Source organism: Lutra lutra, chromosome 13 (assembly GCF_902655055.1).
Source record: "Lutra lutra chromosome 13, mLutLut1.2, whole genome shotgun sequence".
Classification (NCBI taxonomy): domain Eukaryota; kingdom Metazoa; phylum Chordata; class Mammalia; order Carnivora; family Mustelidae; genus Lutra; species Lutra lutra.
The window spans coordinates 83,203,925-83,219,931 of record NC_062290.1 but is presented as its reverse complement, the minus strand read 5'-3'; the positions used below and the strand labels follow the sequence as shown (position 1 = coordinate 83,219,931).

General features: G+C 46.0%; 1 protein-coding gene across 3 annotated transcripts in view; it reads right to left on the bottom strand.

Annotated features, from left to right (window-relative positions):
* The window catches only part of MRRF (mitochondrial ribosome recycling factor), a 52,704-nt gene that overhangs the window by 11,152 nt on the left and 25,545 nt on the right, over nt 1-16,007 (bottom strand). The window lies entirely within an intron of this gene.

Genomic DNA, 16,007 nt, shown 5'->3' with positions numbered 1-16,007 from the left:
TACAATGGGCGCGTGGGCCGTGGCGTGGGGAGGGAAGCCACAGGAACACTAAGGCAGCTCCAATGACTCACCAGCAACCGTCCGAGCTCAGGCAGGCAGCAAAGTGAGGGAAGAGGCTCCTGAAGAAATAATCCCAAAATGCGGGAATCTTTGGGTCTGCTCACTAGTGTTCTGGTTCTTAGCTTCCCCCAGTAGGAAGGCATTTTTCCCCTCCCCTCTCAAGTTTGGTGTGGTGCCATGACTTGCATTGGTCAATGAAATGTGAGTGGAAATGAAGGGGGTCACCTCCGGGCAGGAGCGTTAGAAGCCAGTGTGGCCTCCAGCACATCTGTTCCTGTTCGCCGCAGTACAAGTGGAGTTGGAGCTCCCATCAGCGTGGGTCCCAGAGTGACCACGATCAACAGCGTCCATCACGCAGCCGAGGCCAGATGCAGATGGCTGTGCCAAGCCACGGAGACTTGGGGGTTGCCTGTTACTGTAGCGTAACCCACCCGGTCCTGACTAACACACACACACGGATCTGAAGAATGAGGGCAGGCTGCCTGTGCTGGCACGCCAAGGGGGGCTTCCAGGAGGAAGAAAGGGCATGTACAAAGGCCCGAAGCTGCAAAGAGACCATGCTTCATCTGAGGAATTATTAGAGCACAGATAATAAGAGTGACAAAAAAAGAGGCTGGAAAGCCATACCATGGCGGGTCTTGCAAGGTCTTGAGCTGCATTTTACAGATGAAGAAAACGAAGCCCAAGAAGTTTGAACCAAACCCGGCTGACCTGTCTCAAGCGCCAACAGTCTTAGAAAAATTCCTCTGCCCCCCGGGTCCTGAAATGGACCTCCCTGGCATATGGTTCCTGACCCTCAAATCAGTGTGGTTCTTGCTTGGTAATGACAAACCCACGTTCTGGGTATATGTTCCAAGTGAAGCAGTGACAAGCAGGTGTTAAAAGATTTAGTGGCATCTACCTGTTATTTTCCCCCTGACAGGATGAGGAAAAAAATTAAAGAATTTTGAGAAAAGATGAGCTCTGAAGACAAAGCGGCCGCTGCATTATGAATCAATCCTTCTGGATTCAGCTATTTGAAGGTATTCTCGAAATAGAAATGATCCTGATTACTGCCATTATTAAGCCCGTCTCTGCCAGGTGAGTACTGTAAGTGCTGCACCTCACAGCCCCTCGCAACAACTCTTCCAGCTAGACCCCCATCCCCTCATCTGCCAAGGCGGAAACCGAGGCGCACAGATGTTGAGCGACTTGCGTAAGGGCCTGAGTGACAGGACCAGGATTCAAATCCAGATCTCTGGCCTGCGTGCTTTCACCTCCTCCGTGCTGCCCACCCCTTGTAATCTATTTCAAATAAATTATGCACTGCTGCCATCACTTCTGCTTCCAGGGAGAAAGCTTTTCAAAGTCAGTAATATGAATCTTGGGACTGAAAAGGGCAAAACCACCATGTCAGGAGTTTAGGGATTTGGATCAGATCTTGTTACTTTTATGGTTTTTAATTCATTGAACAAAAATCATGCTGACATGTTTAGGTCTCTTTTTAGTTCTGCCAAAGCATATGTCAGTATAAGGAAGGAACAGGAAAATTAAAACTTGATCCACTGATTCAAAAAACTTAATCCCGCTGAAATACTAGGAGGAGCAGAAAATAAATGAATCTAAGTCTGTAAGAAACCTCTTAAACTTCTCTAAAGAGAGCTATTTCAATCTTGTATTTCATATATAATTTGAAATAGGTATCCCACTGTTTGGACAACCTTTAATAAAATAAAAAATTTTATCTAAGGAACTTCCTTTTCACTAAGTTGTTACATTTACATTTTACATGAAGAAAAAAACCCATATCTTTTAAAAAATATATACACTGGGACTCAAAGACATCTTAGGAGTAAAAGGCTATATAAAGAGAAAACAAAATCATAATATATGTAATTTGGCTTTAACACAATGTATTATTTTGTATTTATTAATATTAATGTGACATTAGTCTATTATTAACACCAGTTTCCACACATCACAGCATTCAATTATTGTCACTGACAAAAGCATTTCGGCTTCAGGATGCAAGTATAGGGTGATAATCTAAGGAAATGGAGAGATGAATGCAGGGGCGGGGGCGGGCACAGGGAGAGCTGAGGGGAAGGGAATATGTGTGCTGGTTCGGGGTGTTGGGCTGAAAGGTATCTCAAAAACAAGTTCAGAAGCAGCTAGGCTGATGGAAAGGCACTGGTTTGAAGCCAGCCAGACCTGTTGCATTCCCATGTCTATCACCCAGAAGCTGAGTATCCTCGGGCAAGCTCCTTAATCTCTCTGAGCCTCAGATGCCTCATCTCTAAAACAAAGACAATAAAGACATCTCACAGGGTGATGGGGAGAAGCAGACACAACACATACATAAAGCACCCATAAAGACAGCAGCATAGAGTAGCCCTGAATAAATGATAACGATTATGAATGTTTTAATCAAATATACCTAATTACTTCCTCATGAAACAATGAGGGCACATCTGTTTTAGAAAAGAAACATACTGCATTATGGAAATATCTTAATTCCTTTCCAAACCCGTGATTAATACATCTGAGCATCTCCATCTCACATGCATGGGGTTCTCTGAGTATGCGCTAGTTTGTTCTCGGGCTTCTGCTCTCGGCCCGCTGGTTCTGAGCACCCGCTCTGCACTTGGCGTGCATTCATTCATCAAGCACTGGCTGAGGCCCGAGGTCCGTGCCAGATCCCGAGCCAGGCGGAGGAGCTCAGAGAGAAGGCGGGCCTGGTCCAACTTCCCTGGAGGCTCAGCCCAGTGGTGGAGACAAACCCGTCAGCCACTACTGAGAAAGAGCGTTGGTGCTGCTAGGGCAGAGGGATGGGCCTTCTGCAGGAGGAGCAAGCAGAAGAGTACAACTCATTCTGTCTCTAGATTTGGAAAAAGCCTTAGAAGCATTTTGGTCTGCTGCAGAAGAGAGGACAGGGCCTTCCAAGCAGAAGCATGGTGGGAGATCTAATGGCAGGAGGGCAGGAGGCTGCGAAGGTGAAATTTGTTCTACAGGCCTGGAGTTTTCAAATTCTTCTTTCGCCACAGATCTCTGGGTTTAAACAAAACCAAGGCAGAGGCTCCATTTATAAATGTATTAAAACAAACGGAAAGAGAGCTCTTCCAGTGAATGAGGGGAAGGGCCCTCGGGGAGGGGTGGTGCTCTATCCAAGGCTTACAAAGTTTAGCCCCCCAACTCCCCTCTACTTCTGGGCCTACCACTAGGGGCTAAGGGACCTCAAGCAAGTTATTTAAAGTCTCTGGACTTTGGTCTACTCATCTGGAAATAGAAATTAAAATAAAACAAACACACACAAAAAAACCCCTAGCATCTACCTTTCAGAGTTCTTGTGAGGATTCCGTGAAAGAACACATAGAACATCCACACTACAAAAGCCTGGTAGGGAACAGACACTCAGAGGATGTCAGCTGCCTTTGCTGCTGCTGTTGACATGTCGGTGCTCACTGAGGCATCTTCAAATAATGAAGAGTTTATGCTTGGAAGTTATTTATCAATAGAGAAATGACGGCTGGGGGATATCATTTCTACCCGTGGGAATGGTCTGTATAAAATAAAGGCATCCTTCCAGGTCAGAAGATGGGTACTGCTCTCTGAGGGACTGAAAAAGGCAGTGAGGGTGAGGACAGAAAGAGGAGAAAGACTGTCCCAAACGAGGAGGCTGGTGAGCCTGGCATGCACAGGAGTACGCACACAAGCCCTTGGACGACACACCGAGGCTTCATCAGTCCACCGACGAGTGAAGAGACCCCCGGGTGGTACACACACACACAGGGCAGCTGCATTCAGCCTGGAAAGGGAAGGAAATCTGACACAAGTGATAGCGTCAATGAATCCTGAAAACATTATGCTAAGTGAGATAACCTAGACTCAAAATGACAATTACGGCACGATTCTACTTTCTGCGAGGCACCTACAATAGTCAAATTCACAGAGATGGAAAGTAGAATAGCAATTTCCAGGGGCTCACTGGGAGGTTAAGGGAATGGGGAGTTACTGTTCAATGGGTACAGACTTTTAGTTTTGCAAAATGAAAACGGGTTCTGGAGATGGTTGTACAATAATGCAAATGTTCTTAATACCACAAACTATACATTTTTAAATAATGGTGAATTTTTTATGTGTATCTTACCATGATAAAAAAGTTGAAGAGTCCTAGCAGATTGTTCCTAAGAGTAATTCGCGGTCCCGTGAGTCTGGGGGAGGCCCGGGAAACATGACCAGATATGTATTTTGTGCAGATGGCAACGTACAAGTGAGATCTAAGATCCTGGCCAAAGACTACCCAAGGGCTCCTCGGCAGGCAGATGGGAAGCTGCGGAGCTGCCCTCTAACAGCTTCTTGGCTGGATGATGAAGACAGCAGCCTTTTCCGCTAGGGTCAGAGAGCCTCCCAGCATAAGGCAGGGGTTTTGGCTGAGCTGGCAGGGTCACACTTTGTTTGTACATATCCACCAGGCAGGTCTTCCGGTAACATCCTGGATGGGGGCCTTCCTGCAAAATTCCTTGAGCGTGTTCTCATGAACAATAAGCAGAGGACATGCCCTGATGGTAACTCACACAGCAGAGAATCCCCCGGACTGCACTGATACTTCCTATTGTTTCACCGAGAATGGGACACGTGTACAAAGCTATTCACCAGGTGTATATCGGAGGAAGCCCTGCTCAGCGTGGGCAGTTACAGTAAAACCCAGTTACGATATGTCAGACACTGGACTTCAAAAGGATCGCTGGTTACTTAGAGGGGACTTTAAAGGTGGAAAAAACACGCTTCAAAGCCAAGAAGACTTCAGTTGGAATCCCCCTTTGCTCCTTCCCAGCTTCAGAACCGTAAGCATGCTGTTCAACTTCTCTAAACTGGTTCTTCATGTAGAAAGTGGCAGGAAGAATGATCCTAAGAGGGCAGAAGCCAGTATTAAGCAAAAGGGTGGTAGCAGGGCCTTGGCACACCGCCTCGTGTGCACTATAGAAGCTCACTACTGGCGGGCTGCGTTCTTGCTCTTACCACACTCTCTGGGGCTTGCGGATACTAACAGGAAGTGAACGGCAAGAGAGAAAACCGTCAAAAAGATTTAGTGCCTTGAGCTTGGGCTGCTGAGTGGATGGCAAGCAGAGAGGGAAAGAGTGGGAACAGAGGCGAGAGGGCACTGGGGGTAGGTAGTGGGAGGCACGCGTTCTCCTCCAGCAGCTGAAGGGGAACTGGAGGAGAAGCTGGGGGACAAGAAAGCTGCACTTCCAGGGAATGTCCCATCAAAATACATCTCTGACAGCTCCACGAAGACAGACCTCGCCACCTCCGCACCAGCTTCTGGGAGCCCTCCCCCCAGCAGGAGCACTGGCCTGCAATCAGCAGCCGACACATGCCCGGCTTCATTGTTCGCTGGTGGGCGCTGCCCGCTGCTGGGGGGCCCCTGGCCCCGAAGGAAATGTTTTTGTTTGTGTAGCTCAGCCAGACTTCCTATGCTTCTAGGTATACGATTTCCCCCTCCCTCTTTCCTCACCCCCACGCCCCAGCTCACCAGCCTGCTGTCCATACACTAATGTCTCACAAAGACCTCAGGTGTCCTTTTTGCCCGAAGGAAATCATATCTGCACTTCGGAGGGACATCTACCACCCGCAGTCACTTTAGTTCTCTCTGGGGACACAACCTGCCACCCGCTTGCAGATGATGGTGCTGTGACTCTTTTTTTTTTTTAAGATTTTTTTTTTAAATTTATTTGACAGATCACAAGTAGGCAGAGAGGCAGGCAGAGAGAGACAGGAGGAGGCAGGCTCCCTGCTGAGCAGAGAGCCCGATGCGGGACTCGATCCTAGGACCCTGAGATCATGACCCGAGCCGAAGGCAGAGGCTCCAACCACTGAGCCACCCAGGCACCCCGGTTCTGTGACTCTTAAAGGCCTGGCTAAGCCAGACAGACTGTGCTGAACCACAGCCCAGCAGGATGCAGAGATAAGGAAGGCTGAGGTCAGGGCTCACATCTCCACATTCTTAGCAGAGTGACCTTGATTAACTCAGCTGATTTCTTCCCTGTCACTCAAGTGGGACAGAAACCCAAGTCCAAAGACGAGTGCAGGTAACTCCTCCTTCAGCTCTCACATACAGGAGAAAGAACATAGGTTTGGTGGTAAAGGCAGACTTGGCTTCCAATCCCGGCTCTGCCCCCTACCAGCTGGGTGATGGGCACAAGTAAGCTGTCCTCTCTGAATTAAGAAGACATCTGGCGAAGCACTTAGGAGAACAGTCCCTGAAGCCAGTCCACTGGGATTTGAGGCTCAGATCTCTCATGTCTTAGCTGTGTGGCCCTGGACAAGTAATTTTACCTCTTTGCCTCAGTTTTTCCATCTGCCAAATGTGTATAATACCATTAACTTAATGAGACTGTTGTGAGGATTCAACATTAATACGTATGTGGCACACAGTAATGCCCTCAATAAACATTATCTGTTATTATTTCCTCAACTGTCAAATGGAGGGGGAGTAATAAAAATGTTCCATTTCTTCCACAGTGAGTGTTGGGAGCAAATGAGCAGACGGTTAAAAAAACTCGGCCTATGTACATATTAACTATGTAAAAGCTGTCAATGCTATCAGTAATAAAATTACTGACGATGTCTCCTCGGACAGAGAGCACAGCAGAGGGGGATCCAAGCCCTGGCTCTGAGAAAGACTGCCTGCCTGTCCACTTACTAACGTGTGACACGGGGCACAAAGAATCCCATTCCCCAGGACTCCATTTCTTCAGCTGTAAAAGAGGGCTGTTAGGAATATACGGGAGAGCACCAACAGCTCATGGAATAGCAGTGAGCACACAGGAAGTGCTCGTCTTCGTTCATTCCATAAACACGGACGGCATTTTGGCATTCTCACTACACGCAAGGCCGTGTTCCAGGCCCGGGAACACAACCACGAATGAAACTGACGGAGCAACTCCTATACACGCTCTAGGGAGAGAGGGAAACAAATAAATAAAACGAACTGTGAGTGACGTAAAGAAAATAAAACACCACCGTGAGATATGGGAGAATCTTATTATTGTTGCTTAACTACGGGCCCATTTGCGTTTGCCTGGACATCGGACTTGGATGGCAGGGGCTCCCCTTCAATAATAATGATACGTAATTTTTGCAGAGCTCTTTCTCCGTGCCAGCCCTGAGCTGACACAGCCTCCGGGAATTAACTCCGTGAATCCTCACAACACTCCGGAGATAGTGACACTATTACCTGGCTTTCACAGATAAGAAAAGGGAGGCTCAGACAGATCAAGTAATCTGCTCAAGGCCACATGACAAGTTCCTGGGAGACGTGGATCTGAGTCCCATGCAGCCGACTCTTGCATCTCAGACCTCCCTTGGTGCTGACAAACGGAAGCAGCTTTTCTTACTAGTGGAGGTGATAAGAACAGCACCGCTCTTACATTAAGGCCTGCTTAGATACATAGTTCATTACTACTCCTCCAGCTCCCCTACAAGTTCAAGTGTAATGGGGAGAAAGGAGAAAGGGAATCTAGAGAGGACTGCACGGAAAAGTCATCTGATCTGTAGCCATCAGCTGCCACATTCTGTAGACAGGCGCAGGACACAAAGTGGAGAGGACAGCAATGGGGCAGGGAGGACGGAGGAGGAGCGGGGAGGAGAGGAGCCTGTCCTCTGGGGTGCAGCTTTTGCACAGGTGTTGGTGGCACTTTGAACTCTGTCCATTTTCCAATCTTGATTCCTGTTCGCACTTTCTTACGTGTTTCAACCAGAACCTATGTGCTGGGAGGGAGCCCCCATTTCGCAAACATGGATCCTGAAGTAGTAGGAGGCACGCCTGAAAAGCTGTAGGCTGGGTGGGAAGCCACACGGTAGAGGAGGAGGCAGGCACCCTAACAGTGCATGGAGGCCCTCGAGGGCCTGGAAGGCGGGAAGAAACAAGGGACTGGAATGCAGCCAGCAGAAGGAGCCGCCCGAGCAAGCAGCGGGTGGCAGGCAGGCGGTGGGAAGGAAAGGCCTGGAAAAGTAGCTGCAGTGGCTCAAATGCAGTATGCGGCTGCCCCAGCTCAAATGAGGTCCTTCAGCCTTCTTCTCTGACTTTTTCCCCCTTTCAGGTCTGCTGAGAGTCTGCTCGTGTGTAGGCTGTGTTAGAAACGGGTGTTTCCTGAAATGCACACGTCAGACACACTACTCAGGTACAAGTCCACAAGGCCCTGTAGCAGCTAGTTGAGGAGGCCACAGAGCTGGAAGACGGGCTCCAGGTGGGCAGCCCCATGAGCAATGTGAGAGTGTGACAAGAACCTGGGTTCTAGAAGCAGACAGATTTGATCTGAATAATGACTCCTCTGTTTACTAATCTGTGACCTTGAACAAATTAAACTTTCTGATGCCCCAGTTTCCTTATCTGTATTACACCCATCTCAAAACGGTATTCTCTGCACTGGCAAAAACAATGAGATCACCATGAAGAGATGTACACAAGGCATGGAAAAAAAGAAAAAAGGCAGCTATTCAATCCCATTTATGTAAACTTAAAATATATGTGTATATATATATATATATATATATATACTTACAGGTTTGTACATGCATCTTTTACAATTTGGAAGGATATACACCAAACTTATTAAATTACTTCATGGAAAAATATTTCGGGAACAGTAAAAACTTTTTATTTTTCTGTAGGATTTGAGTTTTTGCAATAAATGTGTACCATTTTTACAATTAAGAGGTGAAGAATTATGTATCTAGAAGTTTAGTTCCAGCATATATAAAGACCTCTTACAACTCAACAGAATGACAAACAAACTCAATTAAAAAATGGGTAGGGGCGCCTGGGTGGCTCAGTGGGTTAAAGCCTCTGCCTTCGGCTCAGGTCATGATCTCAGGGTCCTGGGATCGAGCCCTGAGTCGGGCTCTCTGCTCAGCAGGAAGCTGCTTCCCTTCCTCTCTCTCTGCCTGCCTCTCTGCCTACTTGTGATCTCTGTCAAATGAATAAATAAAATCTTTAAAAAAAAAAATAGGTAAAGAACTTCAATAGCCATTGTTCTGAAGATATACAAATGCCAAACAAGCCCATGAAAAGATGCTCAGGATCAGCAGTCATGAGGGAAATACAAAGCAAAACCATGACGAGATACCACGTCACACTGACTGGGGTGATGGCAGCAACAATGACCTAGAATGACAAGTGTCGGCAAGGGGAGGCAGAAATTAGAGCCCTCATACATTACAGGTGGGCACAGAAGATATGCAGCCTCCATGGAAAAGCTTGGCAAATCGTCAAAAAGTTAAAAAAAAAAAGAGCTGTCATATGACCCAGCAACTCCGTTCTTATGGATATACCCAAGAGAATGGAAAGTATGTTTACACAAAAGTGTGTGCAATGACCTTCACATGGCAGCATGATTCCTAACAGCCAAAAAGCGGAAACAATTCAAATGTTCATCAACTTACGAATGGATAAATAAAATGTGGTCTATGCCCCTACAATGGAATATTAGTTGGCAATAAAAAGAACAAAGCACTTACAGATGCTAGAACATGGATGAACGTGAAAGCATTATGCTAAGGGAAAAAAGCCAATCACCAAAGACCGAGTAATGTGTGATTCCATCTCTATGAAACGCTCTCATCAGGGAAACCCACAGAGACAGAAAGCAGATTAGTGGTTGCCCGCAGCAATCCCAAGTGGGGCGGGGTGTTTAGAGGATAAAGCTGTGAGCGACTGCTGGCGGTACAGAGTTTCTTTTTGGGGTGATGAAAAATGTCCTAAAATTGATTGTGGTGATGGTGGCACAACTCTGAATTTACCAAAAACCACTGAATTGGACAGTTGAAGTGGGTGAATTATATCTCAATAAAGCTGTTTAAGAAGGTCCTATGCCTCTCTGATTCTTGTCATTTAACGGTGCTCATCTCCTGGACAGAAAGTGTTAAGGACAGGAGGCATGCTGTTTCCACACCTGGGGACCCACAGTGCTGATACTGCTCCCTCCAACAGTTCACCATCCCCATGCAGGGAAGGTCACAGGAACGCTCTGCGACAACAGCTACTTTAACAGTGACCACCATTCACTCTCATTGACTGACTTTCTTTCCTCTCTTCATGGGTGTCAGGCCTGTGTCACCATCCAAAGGCTCTCCCTCCACTCCTGCTCCGCCTCCCCTTTATCCATCTCAGGAGTTTCTCCCAATTAATCTGCCCCAAAGTAAATGTGGTTATTATCCCATTCTACAGATGAGGACACTGAGACGCAAAGAACTGAAATAACTAGTGTAAGGTCCCATAACTCTCTTTATTGGTTTCCCCGTCACGGTTTTTCTGATGGTGACCTTGGCTCCCCTCCACTTTCCATGCTGCTTCTCCCTAGCTGCACTGCAGCTCCCCGCCCCTGGTTAACTCAACCTGGGGACCATCCTTCTCGCCTTACGAGCTTGCTCTCCCCTGGAAAAACCTGGTCATTATTCATGAGAAACCATTCGTCAGGATATGGTGGGGCAAAAGCACTTGGGAAAGGGAATTCGGGCTAGGCGAACTGTAACACGGGGCTTTTGACTGAAATCTGGTGAAACATCTGGGTCTGAGCCCAAGTAGAATTCTCTCCCATGCTGTCACCTTAGAACAAAGTCTGGGGGGAAGGAGGGCACAAGGTCTATCATCCTGGACGATCCCCGTAGGAAAAGTGGGAGCTGATGAGGGGAACTATCTGACTACTGGGAGGCCTTGCCAAGCAGCTCAGTGGGCTGAGGGTGTTGAGAAGAGCTGAGGTCCCTCTGCTCACCAGAAACACAAAGCAAATCTCACACCACAGCCAGGGGTGGTCCTCAGATTTTCTTATTTGGGATATACCTTTTAGGAGGTCTTATTCACCATAATTCATTCAAAGAAACTACTGAATCCTCATTAACAATCAAACTATAGTACTCCTGAGCAACTGAAATTCCAAGATAATTACAACATCATGACTCAACTCCTCCCACCCCTAAAAATGGGGGAGAAGATAGACAAAAAATGAACATGAGGTTGGGGAAGGAGTTAGGAAAAGAGAGAGTTAAGGACTAAAAGAGCAATCACTAAACAGAAGTAACATATCATTGGTTTTACCTCCAAATAATCAGAAGAAGAATGTTTCCAAGAACTCTTTTAGCAGGAGAATTGGATAATGTCAAATAGTATCAGATAAAGGAATTAAGATCTATTAGGTACCTATGACATGCCAAGCCCCACACTAAGAGCACCATGTTATGATATCCCATTCTCCTCACAATCATAGAAATGATTCACATTTTACAGATAAGGAAGCTGAGGCTTCTAATAATTAAGCAGTGGGCACACTCCCCAGACTGCTAGGCACTGGCTGTACATGACAGAGGGGCTCCTTTAATGGACAATCTGCTCAGGAACGCCCCTTCAGCCAGAATGACTTTCTCAGGGGTGCACTGCAGGGGGGTCTCCTCCCACCCAATACCCCTCTTCCTTTCTTCACTGGTGGCAGACCTGCACTCTGTCCCTTTCATGGGCATTTTCCTCCCATAAACCTCTTACACATGTGATTCTGTCCCAGCATCTGATTCTCATAGGACCCAAGCTGACATACCCAGAGTGACAGAACAGGGATTTGAACCCCAAAGCCCCTGTGCTTTCCTTTATACCTAGATTAAGTGGTGGATAAATCAGGTCGCTAAAACCAGTGATCATTCTCAGACCTTCTCTCCCTGGACTCACGAGCCATGTTGAGCATAGCCAATGATTTTCTCCACTTTAAAATGCTTTGCTCAGTTTCCCGGACCCATGCCCTCCTAGTTCTCTGGCCACTTAGTCTCAGTCTCCTTTGCTGGCTCCTCCTCACTTTCCTGACCCAAAAACCTTGAAGTGGAGCATCAGGGCCACAGCCACCAAACCCCTTCTCTTCATGATCTACATTACCCTATAAAATAATCTCACCTAATTTCACAGCCTCCCCTATAGGTTCACCTCTCCCAGATTTCTCTGGCCCATGCCGGTCCTCTGAACTCTAAACTCATAGATCAAACAGCCCACTTGAACTTTCCACTTAGGTATCTTACAGTATCTCAAAATAAACATGTACAAAACCTGTTCTTCGCTTACACCCAACTTGCCCTTCCAAGTCTGCCCTGTCAGTGAGTAGCACTTCCATCCTTCCAGGTGCTCAGACCAAAAACCTTGGTGGCATCTTTGAGTCCTCTCTTTCTAAATTCACAACCAACCTGCCAGCAAATCCTGGCAGCTTTTTCTGTAAAACGCATCAGGAATTCAACGAGTTCTCACCAGCTCCACCATGACTAAGCTATCCAGGCCATCATCATGCCTGGGTAAAGCTCCTCACTGGACCCTGTTTTCACCCTTTCCGTCCTACAGAAGAATTCTCAAAATAGCAACCAGTATGAGCCTTTCAAAACCTAACTCACATCACATCACTCCCTAGCTCAAAACCCTCCAGTGACTTCCCAATTCATTCCAAGCCAAAACTAAAATCCTTAAAAAGGTCTATAAAACTATGGTGGTGGATTTTATGTGTCAATTTAATTAGGCCACAGGGTGCCCAGATATTTGGTCAAACATTATTCTAGAAGTTTCTATAAGGGTGTTTTGGGATGAATTTAACATTTAAATCAATATACTGAATAGAGCAGTTGGGATCTGAGCAGCCCGGAGGGGTCACTTGGGTGCACTGCCGATGGCTGTCTGGCCCTGAAATGTTCACTTCGCTAAGAAACACTAAGGCTCCCCCTTTTCCCTTGTTTCCCAATTACAGTCCCCCTAGGCCTACCCTTTCTACTCCCAGCAGAACCAGAAGCAAACCTTGAAGAGCCTTATGACACTGTTAGTAAAAGAGAAAAACTGTCAACAACCAACACATTCAACTGTGAACTAGTTAATGCTGTGTGTAAAATGCAACCGCTATGCATCCTTTAAAAAGAATGTGGAGGAATTCTCATCAGAGAGTAATGACACATTGTTAAGTTAAAAAACAAATGCAGAACAGTATGTGTAATTTAATCCCTTATCATTACAAGAAAAATGGAGGAGATAGATACACGTGTTTGAATCTGCATAGAAAAAAATCTAGAAAATCAAGGTGCTGAGAGTGGTTCCCCATGGAGAGCAGAATGGAGGTATTTTAATTTTTTCTTTAATTCTACTTAAAATAAAATCAGTGCGGACATTGATGAAAAATAACGACAGAGGGGGACAATCAAGGAGGAATGCAACCTCAGCAGGGAATGAGTCAATCACACGTACTTTTATTTCTTCAGTGAATTCATGATTCCTTACAGGTTTCTTGAAAGGCAGACATGAAGTCAGCGCTCTCCAACAAGCAGCCTCATTCTACTCGGCGTGGTTTTCTCACTGAAAGTGGGTAAAATGATGAGCCATGGAGTGTGTGTGTGTGTGTGTGTGTGTGTGTGCGCGCACGCGCGCGTTTGGGGGCATAATAAAGATGTGAATGAGGTCGGGGAGGAAATACGGCCTGATGGAAAGGATCTCCTGCTCAAAATTTTTCAGGGTCCCCACTCACTTCACTCAGTGAAGGCAAAGAGTAATATTCCAGAAAGACCTGCCAACAGGAGACCAGAATGGAGAAAAAGGCAGTAAAAAAAGACCCGAGTTCTAAACCTACTTCTGCAACTTAGTAGCTTTATGACAACAGGTGTTTCACTTCTGTGAATGGGTACAAGTTAAACGGGCATAAGAACAGTGTCCTGACCTCATGGGAGTGTTGTGAGAAACCAGGGAGAAACTATAAGGCATTCAGCACAGCACCCTCATGCACTACTCCTGCACAGCAGATGGTCAATAAACAGTACCCCAAATGTGATTACATAAATAGGAAAGAAAAAGTAGAAGGAAAGATTTCACTGAATCTGAAACATTAACAGGAATGATCAGAGAATCCATCCAGTAGGCTGACTTCTCTGAAAGAACACTGGCCAGAGGAGAAAACAAATCTGTACACACTGCCCGTGGATACAGATAGAAGCCAGTCTCTGACTCAGTGGTACTGTACCAAGGACAGCCGCGAGGAGAACCTACACACAGCCAACAGGGCTGGATTCCCAGAGGCTGTGAAGGAGGGCTCCAAGTCTGACCTGTTGTTGATTTAGGATTTGTCTTCCCCCTATTTCCCAAAAGGATCAGAGGCAAATTCTAGTAAAAGTCACATTCTCAACAGACTGATTTAAATAAGAATGTAAGAATCAGAAGACTATAATGAGGACAAGGTCCTAGCCATCATCTGCTGCAACTGCAAATAAAACTTAGCTCTGGGCAGCCAGAGCGAAGCCAGAAAACTTGTAGACTGATCATTAGGCAAAGGAAGAATCAAAATCAATCAGGAAAGGCAAATTCTCCTAGAACTAAACTTGAAATTTTATAATCAGAATCCGATCCTAAGAACACATGCTTCTGGTTCCCTCACACCTCCCAACCTCCTAACAGAAGCTTCAGCATATTATTTCCTTCCTCACAGCTTTGTCAACTACCAGCTCTCTGACCCGAAACCAATGCCCTGCTTCTCTGGATCTCAGCTTCCTCATCCTTAAAATGAACAGTGCTCTTCCCTGTTCATGAAAGGGAATGGAGGAACCTTTGCTAGCATTCACTGGGTGCCAGCTAAGCATCAAAATCTCTGTGTACACTCTCACTGAAATCTCCCAATAACCACAGAAGGCAAGTCCTGTGAATATTCTACCAATGACCTCCCTGAGACTCAGAGAGGTGGGGACAGCTGCCACTGGCATGCAACTAAAAAGTACGACAGGATGAACCCAACTGCAGGCTTCTGCGGTACCAAGGTAGAAATTTAACCACGATACTTTCCCACTCTCCCTGTCTATGTCAAACACCCACCAGGTCCTGGGATGTAGTCGGTACTCAACACATTAGTTCCCTTCCTCACATCCCCATCCTCCTTTCTCCTAAACTACAATGACATATATCTAGAAAATTAAGTTTACTAAAATGATATCGGTATCTTATATTTACATAGTTTCTTTCCTCTAAGGAGATTATACGACTTAATCTATTTTCTCTACTAATCCCACCAAATCTCTACCTATCATTATGCATTATTTCACTTATTTTGCAAGTAAGGAACTAGAAGGCAACAGGCTGCTAGGGTGACGTGCCCACGGTCATGTGGAAGTCACTGCCAAAACCAAATAAAAACCTTGGTCCTCTTTATGTCTAAATCAGCCTTTATCCTCTCATATGACACAGCCTCCGTAATGAAGAACAGATCAGTCATTTTTTATCTGGAAAACGACCAAACGTATAATTCAGCAAGGGGCCTCATGACCTTACCACCTTGTCAAAGGGAAGTAAGTATATAAAAAATGAGGTTTGCGGGAGCAGACGGTTTCAGTCCGTCAACTTTCTCTTAGATTACTCCCATTAACCAACATAAAATAATGTAAAATACAATGTAACAGATCCCCAAGTCTTTGGAAATTTAAGTAAAACTCACTGATCCTTCAAACTTGCATACGATGCACAAAGGCAATCGTTAGGTCCTGCACGCTGCAGAGGAGCACTTAATGTCAACTGGATCCCTGAAGGGAGAACACGATACACAACTGGGCCACTCTCAGAAGAATCCAAGTCAGCAATGAGCATCTAGCAGCATAAATTCATAGCATCCACAGAATTTTAAAGTTCCGGAGGGACGTGGCAGGCCCCTGAGAGCAGTCTCTTCATCTGGTATATAAGGAAACTGAGGCTCAAGGAGGTTAAGTGGTTTTCCTGCAATTTCACAGACAAAAGAACAAGAACTAAAAAAATCTGCTGACTACTACTCACTCCACTTACAAGTCTTACATCTGATGTCCATGAACACACTTAGCGCTTTCCAGAATTACCCATCAAGAAAGACACCGCAAGATCAAGAGCATGTACTCGAGCAGCAGAAAGACTAAGGATTCAAATCGTGACTGCCACTTAGAGGCCACGTGATCTT